The sequence below is a fragment of the Callospermophilus lateralis genome, chromosome 2 (assembly GCF_048772815.1).
Source record: "Callospermophilus lateralis isolate mCalLat2 chromosome 2, mCalLat2.hap1, whole genome shotgun sequence".
NCBI classification, from domain to species: Eukaryota; Metazoa; Chordata; class Mammalia; order Rodentia; family Sciuridae; genus Callospermophilus; species Callospermophilus lateralis.
In genome coordinates this window covers 55,709,672-55,734,664 of record NC_135306.1, presented here as the reverse complement: position 1 = coordinate 55,734,664, position 24,993 = coordinate 55,709,672, and positions in this window count along the sequence as shown.

The window sequence follows — 24,993 nt, the reverse complement described above, 5'->3', positions numbered from 1 at the left end:
GCCACCTCCTTTCCTCTGGGCTTGAAGTGACACAGACCATCACAGGAGAAGAGTGTGGTAGGGGGAAACAGCTCACATGATAATCAGAGAGCTCCCCTTTTACAACATACATACCCCCTAGCCACACCCCCAGTGAGCTACTTCCTCCAGCCACACCCCACCTGCCTCCAGTTACCAATCAGTTACTCCCATCAGAGATAAATTTACTGATCAGGTGAAGGCTATAACCCAATCATTTCTCCTCCAAACCTTCTTTCATTGTCTCACCAGTGAGCTTTTGGGGGAGGCCACATCTAAACCACAACATATTGGGTTGCAGAAGCAAGGCTAATAAAACTGACTCACGATTTAGGCACTAAAAAGATGGCTGTTTATGGCAAGAAATGTGTATTTGCCATACTCTTATGAAACAGCCTTACTTAATGTAAGGCTCTTTACAGGCAAAGCTGATTCTCAATATTTTCATCTTAATGAAGTTGGTGTTGTTTGCTCCTAGTCTGCCCTCAGCAGCACCAGCTGGCTCTTGATAATCAGTAAAATGGCGCCCAGATGGCAGAGCTCTTGCTGCAAAGTTCATGGGTGTCCCTTTTTCCCATCCTAGGGACTCATGCATTAGACTACAGATTCTAATATTTTTTTAAAAAATTTGATGCTCACTTTATTTTTTTAAAATAGCCCCCATACTAAGTGTATGCCTTAACAGCTTCAACAAATATCTACACCTGTGTAACTACTACCCCTATCAACACAGAAATCCTTTCCATCTCCCCTAAAAGTTTCCTCATTTCCCTTTGCTGTCAATCCCATTTCCATCACTAGACATGGATTACAGAGATTAACCATTGATTTTTATATCTTTGAAAGGACAAAAATTGACAATTCTGAAAAAGCTTAATTTCTTACTTTTTCACTTCTTTTGGTTTGGCTTTTTGAGTTTCATCTTTTATCCATTTATCAACATTTAAAAAATTTATCTTTTATGTTTTCTTGTATTTTTTTCTTCTTATTATATCCATAATATTTTCTGTGTTTTATAATTTTAGCTTTTTGAGTCAAGTCTGTCTATTTTGAATTATTTTGTATGTGGTGAGAGATTAGAGTCAAAGCTATTTGTTTTTTCACAAGAATATCCAAATTTCACCACTGTTTGTTTGAATAAACTTCTTTCTTCATTGTGTTACATTGACAACTATTGCGAATCACTACACTAAGTATTTATGGGTCTATTTTTTAGGATATCTATTATGTTTCATTGATTTATGCTTTTCAATTTATTATTATTGTCACTATCTTGAATAGTACAGCTGTAATAAGTAATAAGCCTTGATATCAGGTAGTATAATTTTTATTTTATTATTTTTTACTGAATGATCTGGCACTTTAAATCATTCGTTCTTCTTTATAAATATTAGAATCAATTTGTCTCACTCTTTTTTAAAAAACCTGCTACATTGTGATTGCCAAAACATGGTATACCTCTCCATTTATTTAGGTTAGTCTAGTTCTTCTTAGTAAGTGTCATACATATTTTGATAAATTATCTTTAAGTATTTAATATTTGGAGTGCTATTATAAATAGAAAGGTACTTCATCTTCCTCTATAGATGATATAATAAAATCACTTATGTTTTTATTTGATCTTGTATCCTGGAACTTTGCTCAACTCATATATTACAATAGCATTTAAATTGGTTCTTGGGATTTTTCATATTACAAATTATGTCTAGTGAATAAAGAAAATTTTGTATATGTATTTTTCTTTAAGTACTTGTTTCTTTGTCTTTCTTTATGACATTGACTAAGATTATCAGTGCAATGTTGAATAGAAGTGGTGAGAGCTAAGATTCTTGCCCTTTTCCTGAAATTAAATGTAGACTGTTCAGTCTTTCACCACTAATCTTGCCCTTTTCCTGAAATTAAATGTAGACTGTTCAGTCTTTCACCACTAATCATGATGTCAGTTTAGGTTTTTCATTAATTTCCTTTGCTAGTTTGAGGAAGTTCTGGAGTGGAAGTCATTAAAGCTTAGAGACTGTCATCTATTCATTCTCTTTCCCAACTTGATATAAGGAAAAAGAAAAGAGGGAAGATGGCATGCGTCTACATAACCATTTTGTGAACCGCTAATAAGGGACTCTGGATAGACAGTCTAATGGTATTTTCTAGGAGTATACTTAAATACAAAAAAAATGCTTAATGAACTTAATATTAATGAGTGCTACTATTAAACAAATCCATAACCTAATCACTATGGAACATATTTACCTAGAGAATATCACACAAGCTATAACTCTGAAATATAAAATGAAAATAATATAATGTGAATTCTCCTCATTTGAGGTAATTACTTGTATTTTATTTAGAGCCTTTCTCTACCTTGGTCAGGAAGCATGTGAAAAGCCATATGTATTGTCCCAGAATTCTCTCTGCTTCTCATGAGCCTCCTCATGGGATGAATCCTTAAAACTATCTACTGGGAAGAGCCATAGTTTGAACCCATATAATTTTAAATTTGGATCTTTTAGATTATATGTGTATGTTTAGTTTGCCTAAAGTATGATAAATTTGGTCAAATAATTTTTTATGGAGATAATCATGTGGATTTTCTTGTACATTTTCAAAATAAATAAAATTACATTGATTTTTGGCTATTAAATTTAACTTAAATTCTTGGGAGATAATCCACTGATAATGATATGTTATTTTTTAATAAGTTATTGGGTAATATAAATATTTTATTAAGAATTGTTTTTGCCAAACCCAGAAGAGTCCTTGGAGACCACTGCAGGAGCCCAAGGCTAGGCCCATAACCACCCAGCAGACCCTTGTGGGAGCCCAGGCCTAGGTCAAGCCCAGCACTACCCCCACTGATCCACTCAGGAGCCCAGGCCTAGCCTGCCTCCATCTTGAGACACTGCAGCCATCCCCATGGTCTTCCCCATGTAGTGGCCTCCCTTTTGGTACAATAGACAGGGCCTGAAGGCAGCTGCATCTCTGAACAGGCAGTCCTAAGCCATTGTAAGGCCCACTCTTTTAGCCCCATTTCTGAACATGGTTGTATCCCTCTTGGGACACCCCCACGGCTATCTTGAGTTACCTCTGCTATTGCTACCACAACCTTTAGTTGCAGTATCATCCATCTTGGGACACCAGGTGGGGACTAGAAGCCCAAAACAAGGTGAGGTACAGGTAATCTGCAGGGAGACTACAAGATTATAGGGTAGAAACTGTAATACCTCATATCCGCACTACAAGAAAGGAAGACACATAGACAACATGAAAACACAAGGGAAGAAAGTGCCCCAAGCAAACCAAGATACTACAATAATAGAATCTACTGGTAGCACAGTTGATGAAATGTCAGAGAAGGAGTTCAGAATGTACATAATTAAAATGATCTGTGAATTAAAGAATGACATAAGAGAGCAAATACAGGCAATCATTGACCACACTAACAAAGAGATAAAGGAGCAAATATAGATAGTAAGAGATTACTTCAAGAAAGAGAGATTCTGAAAAAAAAAATCAGAAATACTTGAAATGAAGGAAACAATAAACCAAATAAAAAACTCAATAGAAAGCATCACTAACTGACTAGAAAACTTGGAAAACAGAACCTCAGATAATGAGGATAAAATATGCAATTTTAAAAATAAAGTTGACCAAACTGTGAAGATGATAAGAAACTATTAGCAGACCACCTAAGAATTATGGGATAGCATCAAAAGACCAAATCTAAGATTTATCACAAAAGAGGAAGGCACTGGGATTTAAACCAAAGGGATGCACAATCTCTTCAATAAAATAATATCAGAAAATTTCCCAATGTGGGGAATGAATTGGAAAATCAAATACAAAAGACTTACAGGACATCAAATGTACAAAATTACAAGAGATCTGCACCAAGGCACATTATCATGAAAATGCCTAGCATACAGAATAAAGATAGACTCTTAAAGTCTACAAGAAAGAGAAATCTGATTACATAGAGGGGGAGACCAATTTGGATTTCAGCAGATTTTTAAACCCAGACTCTCAGAGTCAGGAGATCCTAGAACAACCCATATAAATTTCTAAAAGAAAATGAATGCCAACCAAAATCTTATATCCAGCAAAATTAAACTTCAGATTTGATGACAAAATAAAAACCTTCCTTGATAAACAGAAATTAAAAGAATGTACAATGAGAAAGCCTACACTACAGAGCATTCTCAGCAAAATATTCCAGGAGGAGAAAATGAACAACAATAACAAAAGAAAATCAGCAAAAGGAGGAACTACATTAAAGGAAAGGCCAATCAAAGGAAAAAACAAGTCAACTTAAAGACTAGAAATAAATCAAAATTTCTGGGAATTCAAATTGTATTTCAGTAATAACCCCAAACGTGAATGACCTAAACTCATCAATTAAAAGATACAGACTAACATATTAGATTTTTAAAAAGACCCAACAATATGCTGCCTTCCAGAGATTTATCTCTTAGGAAAAGATATCAATAGACTGAAGGTGAAAAGGTGAGGAAAAAATGTACCACTGACATGGACCAAGTAAACAAGCAGGGGTTTCCATCCTCATATCAGATAAAGTGGACTTCAAACCAAAGGTAGTTAAAAGGGAAGGTCATTTCATACTGATTCAGGGATTCATACATCAACAAAACATAATAATCATAAATATCTATGCCTCAAACAATAGGGCATCTATGTGTATCAAACAAACCCTTCCAGAACTGGAAATCCAGATGCAGCAAAATGAAATTAAGCCCCTACTTCTCACTCGGCACAAAACTCAACTCAAAGTGGATCAAGGACCTAGGAATTTGACCAGAGACCCTGCGCCTAATAAAAGGAAAAGTAGGCACCAATTTTCATCATGTCAGCTTAGGACCTGACTTCCTAAAGCACAAGAAATAAAATCAAGAATCAATAAATATGATGGAACCAAACTAAAAAGCTTCTTTTCAGCAAAGGAAACCATCAACAATGTGAAGAGAGAGCTTATAGAATGGGAGAAAATCTTTACCACAGATAGAGCACTAATCTCCAGGATATATAAAGAACTCAAAAACCTTCACACCAAATAAAACAAATAACCCAATCAATAAATGGGCTGAGGAACTGAACAGACATGTCTCAGAGGAAGATATACAATCAATCAACAAATATATGAAAAAAATTCAACATTTCTAGCAATTAGAGAAATGCAAGTCAAAACTAAGATTTCATCTCAAGCCAGTCAGAACGGCAGTTATCAAGAACACAAACAACAATAAGTGTTGGCAAGGATGTGGGGAAAAGGCATACTCTACATTGCTGGTGGAACTGCAAATTGGTGCAATCAATCTGGAAAGTAGTACAGAGATTCCTTAGAAAATTTGGAATGAAACCAGCATTTGACCCAGCTATTCCACTCCTTGGTTTATACCCAAAGGACTTAAAAATTAACATACTATAGTGACACAGCCACATCAATCTTTATAGAAACTCAATTCAAAATAGCTAAACTATGGAAGCCAACCTAGGTGCCCTTCAACAGATGAATGGATAAAGAAATTGTGGTATATATACACAATGAAATAATACTCAGCCTTAAAGAATGAAATTATGGCATTTGCAGGTAAATGGATGAAGCTGGAGAATATCATACTAAGCAAAATAAGCCAACTTCAAAAAACACAGGTGGAACATTCTCTCTGATAAGTGGATTCTGATCTGTAATGGGAGAGGGGAGGCAGGCAAAAAAATGAAGAAACTGTGATTGGGAAAGGGAAGGGAGAATAGGAAGGGGTATGGGAGCAGAGGCAGGGAAGATGGTGGAATGAGATGAACATCATTACCCTAGGTACAAGTATGACTGCAAATATGGTGTGACACTACATCGTGTACAACCAGAGAAATGAAACATTGTGCTGCAATTTTGTACAATGAATCAAAATGCAATCTGCTATCATATATACCTAATTAGGATAAATAAATTAATTTAAAAAAATAAAATAAATGATCTATGAATATGAAGGTCCAGGGCTTAGAGTCAGGAAAAAGTCCACTTCAAGTAGAAACAAGCTGTCTTGATCACTTAATACACTTTAGAATTATTAAAGCTATTTTTTAAATATTTTTTTCAGTTGTAGTTGGACACAATACCTTTGCTTTATTTACTTATTTTTATGTGGTGCTGAGGATCAAACCCAGTGCCCTCCACATGCCAAGCAAGGATTCTGTCACTGAGCCAGAGCCCCAAGTTCTAAAGCTATTTTTAATAGTAGAAAAAAGAATGTGAGGGCTTAAGTTCGCGGGGGATATTGATTTTCATTTTGCCTTTCTTATAATGCTTATTTTGGTACCTCAAAAAATGAGTTAAGAAATGTAACCTAAAGTCTCTGAAGAATTCATATTTTGGTATCTGGGTATTATTCTTGGTGTGTTGTTGTTTTAGTCAGAATTTTGTCACTGTGATTAACCAAATAGAACAATTTAGAGGAGGAACATGTTTGGGGGGGTTTATGATTTCAAAAGTCTCAGTCCACAGATAGCTAACTCTGTTTTTCTGTATCCACAGAGATAGCACATCATGGGGTAAGGTCTCATTGGAGGATAGTTGCAGTCAGGAAGGAGAGAGAGAGAGAGAGAAAGAAACAGAAAGAAAGAAACAGAGAGAAAGAAATAGAAAGAGAGAAAGAGGGGGTGATCCAGGGGCAGGTATAAGAAGAACAACCCTTTCATGGTATGCCCCCAGTGACCATCCTCCTCCAACCATGCTCCATTGGCCCACATTTACCACCCTGTCTATCCATTCAAACTAGAATGGACTGATTAGGTTATGGCTCTCATAATCTAATAATACCAGTGCCAAATATTCATGAATGAAGGGGAGCTTTTGGAGAACACCTCATATCCAAACCATAATAGCTGTTTTTAAACTGTGAATCCAGTTATTTTTAGATATAGGAATAAACGTATTTTTTTGTTGCTTTATTTGCATCTTTGGAAGAATTTGTCCATTTTATCTAAGTTGTCAAACTTAATTTCATATAATTTTTTTACAACTTTCATGTATTATTCTTTTTAATGTTTGTGGGATTTATAGCAGAGGTGACTCTTTGCTGATATTGGTACTTGTGTCCTCATTTTATATCAGTCATTCTACTTAGAGGATTATTAATGGAATTTACTCTTTGAAAGAATATTCTTTTGTCTTCATTGATTTTTTTCCTATTGCTTAGATATTTTCTATCCATTGATTTCTCTGTTACCACTGTTGCTTCATTTTCTTCTACTTATTTTTCATTTAATTTGCTCTTTCTTTAGTCTACTAACATGAATGTTTAGATCATTGGTTTAAATAACTTTGCCAATTATACATTCCTTCTTTAGCTTTTTCTCTATCCCACCCATTCTGATTATATTGTACTTATGTTGTAATTCAATTGAATATATTTTCTAATTTCTTTCAACATTCCTTTTTAATCCATGAGTTATCTAGAAACTATTGAATTTCTAAACATTTGGAGAATTTTCTAGTCATCTTACTTAGTTGCTTTCTAATTTAACTCAGCATTGGTCAGAGAAATATTAAGACTTCTTTTATGGCCCTAAGGTGGTTTATCTTGGTAAATTTTCTGTGCGTCCTTGAGAAGAATGTGCATTTTGCAGTCATGAACTAACTATAGTGCTCTATAAATAAAAATTGTGCTGAAATATTTCGGGATGACACTCAGGTGTCTATCTTTTTTACTTGTTATCTAGGTTTTGAATTGGTTATATAGGTGGAAAAAAATCTCCAACTAAAGTTATTGAGTTTTCTATTTCTTCATTTAGTTCTATTAACTTTTGCTTTATGCAATTTGATTCTCTCATTATGTAAATATATAACTGTTTTATGTTCCCAAAGTGTTGACCCTGTTATTATTACAAAATGTCCCTTTTTGTCTCTATTAATATTAATATTTTAGGTACCTTTTTCCTGATATTAGTATAGCCCTTTAGACTTATTATGGCAACTACCTCTATGATACATCTGGATCCATATTTCTACTCTCAAATGACTTCTGTATTTGTGCTTAAAAAATATGCTCCTTATGGATAGCACATAATTACTTCTTGTTTGTTATTAATCTAGTCCTAGCATTTCTGCCTGTAATTTAGTGTTTAGGTAATTTACATTTGATATAGATTTGATGTAGTTCTTGATATGGATGTTATATATCTCTCATTTGCTATTGCATTATTTGTTTAGCTTTTCTGTAGATCTTTCCTGTCTTATGTAAATCTACTTTTATACTCCATTTCAATTTCTTTTTCATATTTCCAGCTATATGTCTTTGCTCATGGAATTAAAATATGTATCTGATATACTCTAAATATTTATGTCTTCCCACAGTTCATGCGTTGAAATCCTAACCCCAAGGTAATTATATTAAGAAGTGGGATCACTGGCAATGGATTAGATTGTGAGAGCAGAACCCTTATGAATGGGATTAACACCTTTATAAAATAAACATGAAACATTTATTGTTCCTTTCACCATGGGAGGACACAGCAAGAAGGCACTTGATATGAAAAAGTAAGCCTTGATCATACACCAAGTCTGCCTGCAACTCAATCGTGTACTTCCTAGCTCCAGAACTGGAGGAAATAAACATCTTTTGTTTATGAGATAACAATCTATGGTATTTTATATTATTTTGCCTGAATGGACTGAGATAGTATTTTAATTTATCACAATCTTCCAGATGATATTTAAGAACTTCAGATAGTATATCGGAAATGATGTTTAAGAATTATTTTTATCCCAATCCATCATATTTTTAATTATATGTACACATTATAATCCAGCTGATGTCATTTTCCTTCGGCTTAAAGAAATTCTTATAGTATTTATGTAGTTCAGGTTTTCTAACAATGAATTTTCTCAGATTTACATGAAAAGCTTTGATGTTTTTGTTAGTTTTTAAGAGATTAGTTTTCCAAATATAAAATTCTTGGGTTATATGTTTTGTTTCTTTCCAGCACTTATAATTTTTTCTTTCAATGTCTACGATTTCAATTGTTTAAAAAAAAAAATCAGAACTTAATTGAAGTATGTTGCTTTTCCTCTCTACATGGTTGCAAGTTATTTTTTTTAATCTTTGCTTTCTAGCAATTTGACACTGTTGTGTGTATTTCTGTTATACTGATTAGGATTTGTTCAAATTCTTAAATTGATAAATTAATATTTTCAACAATATATGAGACATTTTCAACTATTATTCAAATAATTTTTGCCCCATTCTCTCTTTACTGGAACTCAAATTACATGAATTAAGTTGATATTGTAACACAAATCTCCAAAGCACTATCCATTTTCCACCAATAATTTATCCCTCTGTGCTTTGAATTGGGTAATTGTTATTAGTATATTTTCATGCTTACTGATTCTTTTGACCGCTATATTCATTTTGCTTTTGAGTCCATGGAGCAAAATCTTCATTTCAGATTAACTTTCCATTTTTTCCCATTAAGATTTTCTAGTATTTCATTCATTACTTTCTTAAAATTCTCTTAACATATTTTTAAATGCTCTGGACATATTTGTAGCAGCTTCTTTGAAATCTGCTAATTACAACATTTGTTTCTACTCTGAGTAATTTCTATTTACTACATTTTTTATATTCCTGAGTCTGGCTTACATGTTACTATATCTTTGGTAGTGATATATAGTTGAAAATTGGACATTATAGAGAAAGCTTGATAGCACCTCTGGACTCTCTCGCATTCTTTTGAGGATTGTTCATGTTTTTGTCTAGATGATGGTTAAACATGCTTAGACTCTAACCATAAACTATATCTTTCCTAAGATGGACCTAAATCTTTATTTTATATATTTCTATGTGGTACTGAGGATCAAACCCAGCGCTTCACATGTGCTAGGCAAGCACTCTACCACTGAGCCACTAGTAGTTTGTTTTTCACTTTGTTTCTTGGTAGTAACTCCTCTCAATTTAGCACTTATTCAAGGATTTAGGAAAAGTTTAGGTAAAGATCCACCTACCCTAGGGGAAATCTACCCTACATTTTTAGCATCTCAGCCAACTTTGGCTTCTGTATTTTGACATTCCAATTTAGTGTGGCTTAACATTTTGCCACTTGATTGGTACATGGTCTGAGGAATGCACTCAATGAAATGAGTAGAAAACAAACAAATAAAATCTAATTTGATGCAGCAATGTCTTTGAGAGTCAGGTTTTCCTCTGGTTCCCAGTATTTTTTTTTTTTCCTGGCAGAGGTGGGGGATCAACTGACTGCTCTCCTACACTAAATAGGTATGCAGTCAGCTAACACTTTGTGTGGAAATTATACACCAATTTGGAGTCTCACATCTTAGCTCCCTTGTTTTCCTAGATTCTCCTTTGAATTCACTAACTGATATTACAGTATTGAACTGTGTTCTACTATAATGAGCCCAAACAGGAAGGCTAAATTGTTTTTCCATTTTAGACATGTGCTATATAGATGTTTGAGTTCTCCCAAAATTCATATCTCAAAATCTAAACTCCAATGTAGTGTTTTTTGAAGATGAGACCATTGGGTGGTGAGCAGGTCATGAGGCCAGAACTCCTCTGCCTCCCCTGAGCACGTGAGGTTACAATCAAGAGACAGCTGTCTATGAACCAGGGAGAAGTCTCTCACTAAACTCCTAATCTCTGGACACAGTGATTTTGAACTTCTGGATTCCAGAACTATGGGAAATATATATATTTTTTGTTTGCAAGTTACCCAGTCTATGTTAGTTTGTGATAGCAGCCAGAATGAAGTAAGACACCCTGGGGATAGAGGAGTATTTATGGCTTAGAAAATCATACACTCAATTTACTCCTTTTGAATTTTAGTGTGAGTACATTCTTTAAATAGTTTTATTTAATATTCACCTAGATAGTATTATTTAATATTTTGTCCATATTTTATTATTGTTACATATGAGAGAATTTGTACAACCAAGTCTCTTCACTACCATTGCCAGAATTTGTCTAATCCAGAACTCTGAACATAAGATGGCTTAGATGGTAGATTCATCAATATTTTTAATTAACACAAAATTGTATGTTGATACGCATAGTTGCATTATTGTAGGGAGAAGGATCATTGATTTCTTCTCATTTTCATCAGGTTTATAATGCACAGAAATATTCAGAACCACTGTCTCCATAAAACTTAAGAGTTTAGTTATGCCTTTAAATTTCCTTATAACTTTGTTATTAAAGTAGCTCTCATCTTAGTTGTTCCATTATAGATAATAGGAATTGATTTAGTATTATTTTTAATTAACCAATTTTATTAAAATTTAAATCAAAGGGGTCAGGGAAGGAGCATACTTGCTCTGAATGTAGCAAAATCTCCTTTTATTTCCCTGATGATCTGAGTGCCAGAACATGTATGCTATTACTCATCAGTGTTCCAAGTATGCGTATGGGATAAAAAAACCACAGAAATTTGGATTCTGCATCCCAGTCTCCTCCCGTATTCCAGGAAATGAACAGAGTTGTGTGAGCCTCCTTTACGTACAGCACGACAGAGTGGTAATAAAATCTAAGCCATGCTTGCTGACTTCTGGCCTCAAGTGCATCATGTTTAATTTGATTCACCAGAATGGAATGGAGCAGATTTAGTGTTTCACTCCAAGATTATGCATAAACATTCATTTTAATCTCCCTAAACAAAACTGTTCCATCAACTGTAAAACTCAATAGATTGAGCCCAGGTTTATAAGTTTATACAGACAGTTCAAATTGATTCTATATTATTTAGTTATTGGATTTCAAGGAGTTTATTTAATTAAAATAAAGGAAACAAATGTGTTGGTTCTTAATTTTCAAATTGTGTGGACCTCTACTGTAAACTGTGAAGTTGGAGCTGTTTTATCAATTATATCATGCCAGGTGACTTCTGTTCATTTACCTTCTTCATAATCTAGAATACCTACTCTGTAATACCAGACATTGTTTATTCTACTGTAGTGATTGAGAAATAAGAGAAAAGGATACATGGCCGAATAAAATGTGATCATTGTATCACACATCCTGTGTTAATGGCAAGCATAGGTATGTATAGGATCACATTAAAGAGATAGTTAAGGATATTAAGGACAGCATGTAGTGGAGATGTGGCCACCTCACATGATCCTTATGTAATTATAAATAGATGATGAGGCATTTATTCTTGCATTATTAGGAGTTGCTTATTGAACGTGTTAGAATAAATGTCAAATATTGGTTAGAGTCTAAAGTACAAGTGGTAGAAAATGAGGTTGAAGAGTATGGGAAACAACTATGAGAAGTCTGGAAACCTAAAAAGGGTCCATAATCATTATGAATTTTAGATGTGGAAATGATAAATAGTAAAACAATTTTAGTTTCATTTTCTGTACCATTTCAAAATTGACTTACATATTGAAGAGAAGACGATAATGCAATCTGTAGCTGAAAATGTTATGCCAACAAACTTATAGACCATGTGAAAGATGGCATTTGAGCAATTAAACAGTTAATTCATATTTCACAAGCCACTCCTGTACAGATATTTTACATTTTCAGAGTGGCCCAAATACATACAATATTCTTATTTCCATCACTCTAGTTTCCTCTAATTCTTGTCCTCATGTGAACTTTATTATATAGAACTGCACTGTTTGCCAGAAGAGAACCTAAATGTTGCCTGGAGAAAAAGAGATTAGAGAAACCAAAGTCTCCATTGGGATAAAATTAATGTAAAGATAATGACTTCTACTCTTTTATTATTATTATTAGTTCTGATTAGTTACACATGTCAGCAGAATACATTTTAACTCATTGCATAAATGAAGCACAACTTTTCATTTCTGTCTCTGTACAGATGCAAATTCATACCACTCCTGCAATCATACACATGCATAAGGTAATAATATGCATCTCATTCCAGCATCCTTCCCATCCCCATATTCCCTCCCCTGCCCTCACTCCCCACTGCCCAATCCAAATTTCCTCCATTCTTTTCTTGCCCCCCAACCCGATTATGGATCAGCACCCATATATCAGAAACAATATTTGGCCTTTGGTTTGAGGGATTGGCTTATTTTTCTTAGTATGATATTCTCCAACTTCATCCATTTACCTGCAAATGCCATAATTTCATTCTTTAAGGCTGAGTATTATTTCATTGTGTATATATACCACAATTTCTTTATCCATTCATCTGTTGAAGGGCACCTAGGTTGGCTCCATAGTTTAGCTATTGTGAATTGAGTTGCTATAAAGATTGATGTGGATGTGTCACTAGAGTATGTTGATTTTTAAGTCCTTTGGATATAAACCAAGGAGTGGAAAAGCTGGGTCAGATGCTGGTTCCATTATAAGTTTTCTAAGGAATCTCTGTACTGCTTTCCAGATTGATTGTACCAATTTGCAGTCCCACCAGCAATGTAGGAGTGTGCCTTTTCCCCCATGTTCTTGCCAACACTTATTGTTGTTTATGTTCTTGATAACTGCCATTGTGACTGGCTTGAGATGAAATCTTAGTTTTGACTTGCATTTCTCTAATTGCTAGAGATGTTGTATATTTTTTTCATATATTTGTTGGTGGATTGTGTATCTTCTACTGAGACATGTCTGTTCAGTTCCTTAGACATGTCTGTTTAGTTCCATTGGGTTATTTGTTTTATTTGGTGTGAAAGATTTTGAGTTCTTTATATATCCTGGAGATTAGTGCTCTATCTGTGGTAAAGATTTTCTCCCATTCTATAAGCTCTCTCTTCACATTGTTGATGGTTTCCTTTGCTGAAAAGAAGCTTTGTAGTTTGGTTCCATCACATTTATTGATTCTTGATTTTATTTCTTGTGCTTTAGGAATCTCATTAAAGAAGTCAGATCCTAAGCTGACATTATGAAAATTGGGGCCTACTTTTCCTTTAACTAGGTTCAGGGTCTCTGGTCTAATCCCTAGGTCCTTGATCCACTTTGAGTTGAGTTTTGTGCCAGGTGAGAAGTAGGGGTTTAATTTCATTTTGCTGCCCCTGGATTTTCAGTTCTGGAAACCATTTGTTTAAGAGGCTATCATTTCTCCAATGGATGTTTTTGAACCCTTTGTCTAGTATAAGATAACTGTGTTTATGTGGGTTTGCCTCTGTGTCTTCTATTATTCTGTACCATTGGTCTACATGTCTCTTTTGGTGCCAATACCATGCTATTTTGTTACTATAGTTTTGTAGTATAGTTTAAGGTTTGGTATTGTGATGCCTCCTGCTTCATTCTTCTTGCTAAGGATTTCTTTGGATGTTCCTGGTCTCTTATTTTTCCAAGTGAATTTCATTGCTTTTTCTATTTCAGTAAGGATTGATGTTGGAATTTTAATTGGAATCTCATTGTATCTGTATAGTGCTTTGTGTAGTATCGCATTTTGACAATAATAATTCTGCCTATCCAAGAGCATGTGAGATCTTTCCATCTTCTAAGGCTTCTTTAATTTCTTTCTTTAGTGTTCTGTGGTTTTCATTATAGAGATCTTTCACCTCTTTTGTTAAATTGATTCTCATAACTTCTTCTCTTTTACCCAGCTAGAAAGCATATCTGCAGTCTCTGATTGTTTACCTTCCAAGAACTCCAGGAAGCCCTTGTGGTAATCAACTAAACCCTCCACAGAAAAGAGTGATGCCAGTTGTGTGGAGAAGTTCTCTAGATTTAAAACTGGATGTTGCACTGATTGTAAAGAATCCCTTCCAAGAAGCCTAAAGCAAAAAAACAAGAAACTATGATTAACTTACAGTTCTAAGAACATAGTATGCATGATGTTTCAATATATATATATATATATATATATATATATATATATATATATATATATATATTTAAATCCCATTTTTAAAAAAGCAAAATGAAACTTGAATTACCATGAAATATTGTGTTCTCTCTCTCTACACACACACACACACACACACACACGCTTCATTTTTATCCCTTTGCTTTAACAAGCCAAAGACAGAACAAAAGATTGATACAAAAAGTAAAGTAGGGCAGGCTTTAATTGGGAAGCAAAATCATAAGATAAATGAACTCCTCCTGTGTAAGTGGTACACAGAACACTTAGAATCAGTATGACTGTATTTATCCTCTTTGCCTTATTGGGAGCAGACTTGGCAGTTTATTTAATAATCATTGACTTGATGCTTCTTTCCCAAATATCACAACTTTACAAGCTAATGATGCTTGCAATTGAATAGCAGTGCCATTCCTCATCTTTTATTTTCACATATTTCTAAGCTTGGGTTCCAATCACCAAGGGAACTATGCAAGAACTACATTCACCATCAGCCTCAGAAGCCTGTTGTAAGATGCTGTAAGACAAAAATAGATTTGGAAAGAATGTCATCAGTTGGTAAAAAATGGTTAAAACAGACTCTGTTTTAACATTAATTTATGAGCATTTTTTTCCATTTCTTTCTGCATTATTTTTGCATGGTGAGTTTGGGTGTGTGCATGTATCTGTCTGTCTGTGTCTGTCTCTGTGTACTAATCATTACCAAAGATTTTTCCTTGGGGAAAGTGAAGTATGTCAAACTGTTTAAACATTTTCATACATATTTATTCTTAAGAATTTCTTTCACACCAACCTGATTAAATTATTAAATAACTAACATTAATGATCAATCTAATGTCTTTAGCTTCCATCAAAAAATTGGTTGTGCTAAAATATTAAAGACAGAGTGCCAATGTTTTGGTTAAAATTTTACCTAGAAGTAGATGACTCCTAGAAACCAATAAGAAGAAAGGATTATCTCCTTCTTTAATTCTGTAAGAGAGAACATGTGGATAAATGGTTATGATATAAAGCTCTTTTAGTCTTAAAGTCACTTCCAAAACCATTTTCTACTCACAACAAACAGCAGTCAGTGTAAATGTGTTCAACAATCTCATAGCAGTCATTTGCCTCTTTTAAATCTAGAGTCTTTAATACTCATACCCTTTGGCCAGAGAATTCCAGTAAGAGGACAACTGTAGAAATAACCTAATGTAGGGAAAAAATATCTTTCAGAGATGTTTATTAGAGTACTATTTATACTGGAAAGAAATTTGGAATAATCAAAAAGCCTTACAAAGTAGCAACTATGTATACTTTGCCACAAACTAGAATAATGTAAGCAAAATTACTTTATGACAACATTTTAAAATATGATACAAATAATAGCTTATAGAGTTAAATAAAAAGTTAAATCTAAATAGGTAATGCGCTCACACACATGTGTACCGGGATACTGATATTATAATGTTCAAAATAGCCTCAAACTGGAAAGAACCCAACTGTTCATGCACAGTAGAATAGATAAATTGCAGAATAATCAAAGAAACCTTATACAAAATATAAAAAGCTATATCTAAAATAAAAAAGATGAAACTTACTAATGTTACATTGAGCAAAAGAAGTTCCAAAATTCATGTATTAAGATTCAAGGATATAAATTTAAATGACAGTGTTCCATAGAAAGGCATGAATAGGTGGTAAAATCCAAATCAATGAATGAAAAGAAGGATGTAATTATTACAAGATCATAACATTGATTATCTCCAAAGAAAAACAATGGGACTTGATCAAGAAGGTACAGATCACACAACTTTCTTTTAAAAAGTGGATAGTATCTTTTATTTTGACCTGGCTGGCAGTTACAAGAATGATTTTTTTAAGTTAATTGGAAATTGAACTTAGAGTTGAAAAAAATATAGAATCCACATAAATAAAGATGGGGTGAAAGGAATTTCCAAAGATATGAAACAGCATGACCATTGGGGGAACAATGTAGAGAAACAAAATATAGACAGGTTTGGCTGCATTGATGAGTGAGTGTTTTAAGGAGAATAAAGGGAAATTAAATTATAACGTGACAGCTTAGCAAGACCCCGCACACTAAACTAATTGGTTATAACAGTAGGAGTTAGGTAATGATATTATAAGTAATTGATTCACGTGGCTGGATCCTTTTTTTATTACCCTGCAAATTCAGTATCTTTCCAATACCCTTACCACTGGGATATAGAATAGGCAGAGTTGAAACAGTCAGCAATTTCCTCTTTCCTGAGGGGAATTTAAGTTCACTTCCAACACAATGAGTTTTAAATATGCGACTCGTGTGTGTGTGTATGTGTGTGTGTGTGTGTGTGTGTGTGTATGTGTGTGTATGTGTAATTTTTTTTTTTTTTTTTTTTTTTTTTTTAGTTAATTCCTACTTCAGGGAAAGTTCCAACATGGTTGAACCTTTCAGATTACAACTACTACATAATTTATATTTGCTGACTGTTTTCCATCTGCCTAATGGGGATAACATGACCACACTTGAAATTTAAATGTGGCTAGTCCTTTCATGGTCTATTGGCTTATCTCCCTGATAGGACACTCTTATCTACTAGGCCTGTTCTCTAGTTAATGTGTGCCTGGTGCTCTTCCTCTTCTTCTTTGGCTCTAAGAAGTGTGGATAGATTCTCTGATCTACTTAGATCTCATTCTAACTTTCAGAATAGAAATACTTATTCAATGAATAACAATGTGGGTGAAAATTAACTGCTCAATATTTAAAGAAATTGACATTACCATATAACTTTGCCATTTTTATGTTAAAATGCTAACATTATTATTCAAGGAAATGAGAGAAGAACTAAGTAAGTATATATTGAGATTATTAAGTATAGAACAATTTTTTAAATTAAAAAGTCTATTATCTCAGGAGAAATGAAATCATACTTTCTTAGATACTTAACATGAATGTTCTTCAAAATATACTTATGCAGTGAAACTCCTTGATAAGAAATGAGGCAAATCCAAGGATTATTTCTAATGACCCTGTACTATGCTTCCATTCATGAGTGGAGATGATTTGGAGACAGCATTTTCTTTTCCCTTAAGGATGAAGATTCCTTTGTTTCCAAGTCCTTTTTTATTTTTGATAATATTTTCTCAGTAAAACAATCATGAAAGAGGGTGGTGCAAAGCAATTAAAATAGCTTTGGTTACAAATTCTCCCTTTAGAGACTATGATTTATAGTGATACATCTGTTTTCACAAATAGTGATCATAATAACATTGCATTACTAAATGATTTTCTATGTAAATATTTGTCTCAACCCACTTTATCCTGAGTTACTCTCAGTGAAACTGCTTTCAGAGTGTGCTATTGAGAAACCAGTTCTTTTATGTCCCTGTTCTCCAGTTCCTTTACTATTAAGTCAGTCTGCAAGCCAAGAGATTGCTCAGATTGCATTTATGGTGGCCCATGTGCTGCATATTATTAAGTACAATGCTTTCTCTCTGTCCATTTCCTGTGAAAAATTATGAATTAATTCCAAATTTTCAATGAGAACACGAAAAATATCTATCTGTTCTTACTTACATTTTACAATTAATCAATATCATTTGACTGCAAATGACTGGCAGCTACTCTAACTAGCTCAAGTTAAAGGGGGAAATATAAGAGATTCTCTGAGAAAGAAGAGCCATCAGGAACTTCTGTGGAATTCTTTCAACTTCCTTACTTTCTGTACATCTCCAGGTGAAGACTGGCTTCGATGCTTAGTTCACCTGAGAGAATATAACCACCACATCCTTCTGAGTTCTTAAGTTGAAGTTCTAAATAGAACTCCATTTACTTCTTCTTAGTCTCTACTCTCAATTTTCTTTTTTTTTTTTTTATTCAAAACATTACAAAGATTTCAGAATCACATCGGTTACACATCCACATTTTTACATAATACCATAATAGTAACTGTTGTATTCTGCTACCTTTCCTATCCTCTACTATCCCCCCTCCCCTCCCCTCCCATCTTCTCTCTCTACCCCATCTACTGTAATTCATTTCTCTTCTTATTTTTTTCCCATTCCCCTCACAAACTCTTATATGTAATTTTGCATAACAATGAGGGTCTCCTTTCATTTCCAAGCAATTTTCCTTTTCTCTCCCTTTCCCTCCCACTTCATGACTCTGCTTAATGTTAATCTTTTCCTCCTGCTCTTCCTCCCTGCTCTGTTCTTGGTTGCTCTCATTATATCAAAGAAGACATTTGGCATTTGTTTTTTAGGGATTGGCTAGCTTCACTTAGCATAATCTGCTCTAGTGCCATCCATTTCCCTGCAAATTCCATGATTTTGTCATTTCTTAGTGCTGCGTAGTACTCCATTGTGTATAAATGCCACATTTTTTTTAATCCATTCATCTATTGAGGGGCATCGGGGTTGGTTCCACAGTCTAGCTATTGTGAATTGTGCTGCTATGAACATCGATGTGGCAGTATCCCTGTAGTACGCTCTTTTGAGGTCTTCAGGGAATAGTCCGAAAAGGGCAATAGCTGGGTCAAATGGTGGTTCCATTCCCAGCTTTCCCAGGAATCTCCATACTGCTTTCCATATTGGCCTCACCATTTTGCAGTCCCACCAGCAATGTATAAGAGTACCCTTTTCCCCACATCCTCGTCAGCACTTGTTATTGTTCGACTTCATAATGGCTGCCAATCTTACTGGAGTGAGATGGTATCTTAGGGTGGTTTTGATTTGCATTTCTCTGACTGCTAGAGATGGTGAGCATTTTTTCATGTACTTGTTGATTGATTGTATGTCCTCCTCTGAGAAGTGTCTGTTCAGGTCTTTGGCCCATTTGTTGATTGGGTTATTTGTTTTCTTATTGTTTAATTTTTTGAGTTCTTTGTATACTCTGGATATTAGGGCTCTATCTGAAGTGTGAGGAGTAAAAATTTGTTCCCATGATGTAGGCTCCCTATTTACCTCTCTTATTGTTTCTCTTGCTGAGAAAAAACTTTTTAGTTTAAGTAAGTCCCATTTGTTGATTCTTGTTTTTAACTCTTGTGCTATGGGTGTCCTATTAAGGAATTTGGAGCCCGACCCCACAATATGTAGATCGGAGCCAAACTTTTCATCTATCAGATGCATAGTCTCTGATTTGATATCAAGGTCCTTGATCCATTTTGAGTTAACTTTTGTGCATGGCGAGAGGAGGGGATTCAGTTTCATTTTATTGCATATGGATTTCCAGTTTTCCCAGCACCATTTGTTGAAGATAGCTCCAATTCAACCTTAGTGTTCACATCTAGTCTTTACCTGAGGTCAGAACAAACATGGCGGCTAAAAAGCAACCTCTTTAGAAAGGGGTAGAAAAGGGCTCTGTGAGAGGGTCAAATACCTTAACTGTGTCCATTACAAGGTATCTTCCCCATGACTGGTCATCTTGTTTCTTGAAATTCATCTCTTCACTCTTATCACTACCTCCCTCTCCAATTTGATTTGAGGTCTAGATTCTAAGAAGAGGTGTTCAAGTCTACATAGACATTTTATAATAATTAAACTCTTTTAAAGAAAACACAAAAAATTTTCAGATCTATTTTGTGATTCAATTTCCTCAAGTAACTTTGGCAGGTAAAATAGGTAGCTATTCAAGGAAGCTGCTTCAATTCTCACCCACAGTCTCACTAAGCAGGTAGACAATTTGAAGCAAAAGCCAGGAATGCATGTTACAAGGAAGAAACTGTGTGAATATTAGGCAAAAAACAATGTGCAATTCATTCTTCTTATTAATGAGCCATTTCCCCTACAGGCAAAATTATTTCACCAACATATGATAATGAAGGGTTTCAGTCAGAACTTCTTGACAAATTGGACATGTTGTTGGACAGATGCCACTATTTTAGAAACAAACACAGGACTTTTTCAGCAGAGGTTTCTCACAAGGCAACCTGGACAGGGAATACACAATTCCATCAGTTCCAAATTATCTGATGTGAAATTTTAGAGGCTTTCCCTATGGTACCAAAAAGACAAGAAAGCAGTTAGGAAATAAAGGAAAACTAAGACTTACAAAGAAGAACACAGTCAAAAAAATTTTAATAGCAAGAGATGTTGGCAAGACATACTCTAAGGAAAATGGGAGTTAGAAATATTATCCTCTTAATCCTTTTTTCCTGATTTTATAAAATCCTTAGCTAAGGTGCAGAAGGTTCGGAAAGATGAAGTCATACAAAGTCATACTACTTTGGTATAGCAAAGTAGTCCTGCTGAAACACTATCAACTTTGCATGCAATGTTTAAAAAGAACTGACACACATTTAACAAAGCAAAATGATTCTACTAGTATGAAAATTCTATCAAAAAAATTCTATAAATTTCTATAAATATAAGGGAATTGTCTTGTTACAATTGCAAAATTATAATAAAACATTTTTCAGGAAGTTATTTTCTTATGACATCATTTGGGTAAATGGACAACTAATGACAGTAGCATACAACAGAAAGTCAAAAATATCTGCTTGAAACTGTACCAATAAGAGAATAAAGGGTGCAGAACTTTAACCCTTTTAAAAAGAGACAAAAAGAGAAAAGAGGAAAAAGAAGCAAACAGACAGCTGTGAGAATTTTACGTTATTGCTTTGAGAAGTCCCACAACCAATATCAATTTGGCTGATTCTCCCTTTACTCTGCCCCATTTTATAAGATTTTTATGGTTTGAATCACTTTAGGGAAGGAAGTGCAATAAAAGAGCCACGTGATTTTCTAAATGCACAAGCTCTACTAATTCCTAGGAGATCTTAGCCAGGATTTTGGAATAGAGAACACAACTACATACTTTTTGAAAAACATAGCCTCTGTCCTATTTAGGTTATTAAAACCAGCAGGCACATTGTGCCAAACAGCATCTAGGTGCTAAACCATAAATAAACAGTGGTTAGGATGTGTCCTGGCAATCATGTAAATTCAAATAGAGTACCTAATTCATTAAATTTTACCTGTGTCTTTTATCCTAAAATTCTATCATTCATTCATTTCAGCTCTTAGGACTTAAAACTTCACTCCAAGGACGATGTTAACATTTTTTAATAGGATAAGGAAGCTATTTCCCTCTTTCCTAACAGCCTCATTCTAGAACAACTTACAGAACTGACTTAGATCCACCCTGGCACAGAGAACTAATTCTCAGTAAAATGAGAGGTTTGAACAAAAACAGTTTATCTTCCTTTTATGTGGTGTTATTACTGCTGGGAAGCTACATTGAATCCAATCTTCCCTAACTCTGAAAAACATTCTGCCACAAAAACTGCATTATCTTCCTACCTGACCTGAATTTTTAAAAACTAGAATCCTTACTCAGGTAATATCACTATTCTAGTTGCAAATTAACTGTCCAATTTTTCTCATAGGTAAATTATTTTGCAGATGGCTAATGGCTTTTAGAAGACTTTCTATTTGTGGCAAATGGTTTCTGCACTGGATTACGATTTCTTTGTGAGTGGGGATTATGTCTCATATTTGTGTGCCTCCAGCTTCTAGCACAACACTTAGCACAATAAGAACTCAACAAATATTGAAGGAACAAATGGACTTCATATGAAGCATTATATGGAAAAAAGAGAACCTTTTGCTTTGCTCTTCAACAGTGATACCATTTTTAAAAGGTAAAATTCAATTTAGATTGAGTTTTTATTTTTTCTACTTCAGCCCCAGACCAAGATCACAAAAGTATATTTAACAAAGGAACTTCATGCTAAAATTATGAGAATAAAATCTGGGCTAAATAGGAATTATTGACAAAGCATTCAAAAACCAAATGTGATTATTGTGAAAATATAGTAATAATGAAGGGAAAATAATCTTTCTAACAATTCAGAAATCTTTCAAGAAATTAAAGCATATCAATTAAATGAAATATTTTTGATCCACAAAAATGTTAATTTTAATGTTTTTAAAGACGATGTATCAAATACTTCATGGAGCATTTCAGATCCTATTGATCTACTGATCTTGCCATTTTCTTGTTCTAGATCTGCTACAAAGACCAGTGTTGCTTGAGTTCTAACTGATTCACTTAAGCTCCAACTAACAGAGCTTGGTTGCAAATCCTCTATTGAACCCCCTCCTTCTGCCAGAGGCTTCCTGGGTGACACTGATATTCAGCTTACCACAAAAACTTCTCACATTCACATAAGCAGAGAATTTAATACCCTATGGGGCAAAATATGGACCTGTAGGATTGAACACCTGGTGGATACAGTCTTTCCTTTTTCTTCCCCATGATTGACAGTCCTATGATACAGATCACAAACATTTCATATCTAATTGATAATAAAATTTTATATTGACTCTTTCTTCTTTCCTATTTAATTTCCCTTTTCCCTCTTCCTGGAGTTGAACTCCTAATGTAATAATATCACATAAGAATTTACTTCAAGCTCGGCTGTCTGAATAAATTAGGAAGACATTTGAAATGGTCCTAGAAAGACAATAATATTCAGGCTAGGGTTTAGGGGCTATATGTCCAATTGTCCAAGAGCAGCAAGCATGTTGGCTTCATATGGTGGTGACAGCACTAAACTCTCAGGCTCTTTCTTCAGAAATAAATTACTTACCTATGGCCAATTCCTTCATAGACTTGAAGAGACTTTGATCATCTTCACATTTGATTGAAAATCAAACTGGTACCTTAACTTCATGGTATCCTACTTTTTTGACTTTTTGGTCAGGAGGTGGCAAAAATACTAGATGCTCTAACAAGGTCCCTACATGTCCAAGGACTATATATAAGCTCCAAGGGTCCCAGAGCTTTTCTGGATCCAGTGGACATGGCCTTGGAGGCAGAGAATGTGATTATAGCTTGAACCTCACACAAGAAATAAAAAGAAAAGCATTTTCATGTTTTGGATTTTGGAGACAGCATAGAATATATTTGTTCTGAAATCTATTTTTCTGGAGACTAAAAAGTCAGCTAATTCTGGTGGTGGGAGGGTACTAGAAATTGAACCCAGGAGTGCTCTACTACATCCCCAGCCCTTTTTTATTTTTAGACAGGGCTTCCCTTAGATTCTGTGGTTGGCCTCAAACTTGTGATCCTCCTGCCTCAGTCTTTTGAATTTCTGGGATTACAGGTGTGTACCCCCTGCCCTAAGTTAAGTCTACTAATTTTAAATTGTTCTTAGAATAAAAGAATATGTAACTGGTTCAGATTGCCATGGTATATGTTGTACTGCCACTTGGACAATATACTAATTAGTCCAATAATGCTAGAGGTGCCCATGGAAATAAGGATGATATGTGGAGTCTCTGGCAAGCTCCCATAGTGTAGACACCCTAGATTTTGCAGCCAGATTATTCCTTCTTAGACAAAGACTACTCTGTGTTTGATAACTGGCTCTCAGGGAACCTGGGACCTTACAGAGTCTAAGTGAGTAAGAATTGTTTATGAAGTGACTATGCAACTGGATCTTCCCATCATGAATAAAATTACCAGATCTGAGTCATAATGCAGGGCAGCAGAGTAAGATTCTGTTTCATGATAAAAATCATATTTGACAGTTGGGCCAGGCAGTTTCAGAAACTATGCGTAACAGGTGATTGAACTCCCATGTAAATTACTATTACACTGATATCCCAATCCCAGTGACCATATATATTAGACCTATGCTCATATAGGGATTTATTGCACTTAACAGACAGAGACAAATGAACCTGACCTTGCTTCACAGATGGGTTAACATAATGTGTTCATGTTGAAAAACAGATTTCTGCCATGTTGAAGCCCACTGATAGTGGCGGGGGTTGGTGGGAAGGTGAGAGAGCCTATGAAACCGTGGTGAGCTGTGAGCCACATTGGACTATCCATTGTGTATGAAGCAAGGAGTGGTCTGAGGCCCAATCATACAGGGTTTTCTTGGCAGTGAGAGATGTTTTAGGTGGTTGATAAAAAGTCAGAAAGGAAAAAAAGATCAGAAAATTAGATATCAGAAAATACAGAGGAACTCTAGTAGGAGATCTGGCTAGTGTAAGGGGTTTACTACATCAGACACAGAGCATTTCAAATTCTCAATCACAACTGACTCTTGTCTTGCTTGACACTGTGGTACTAGGTGTGTGGGATCTAACCCATTATACATTGGGGCAACCCAACAGCTTCATGCCTACACTGGGCCCCTCTCACTTTCTGTGTGGAATTTCCCTGTAGATGTCAAA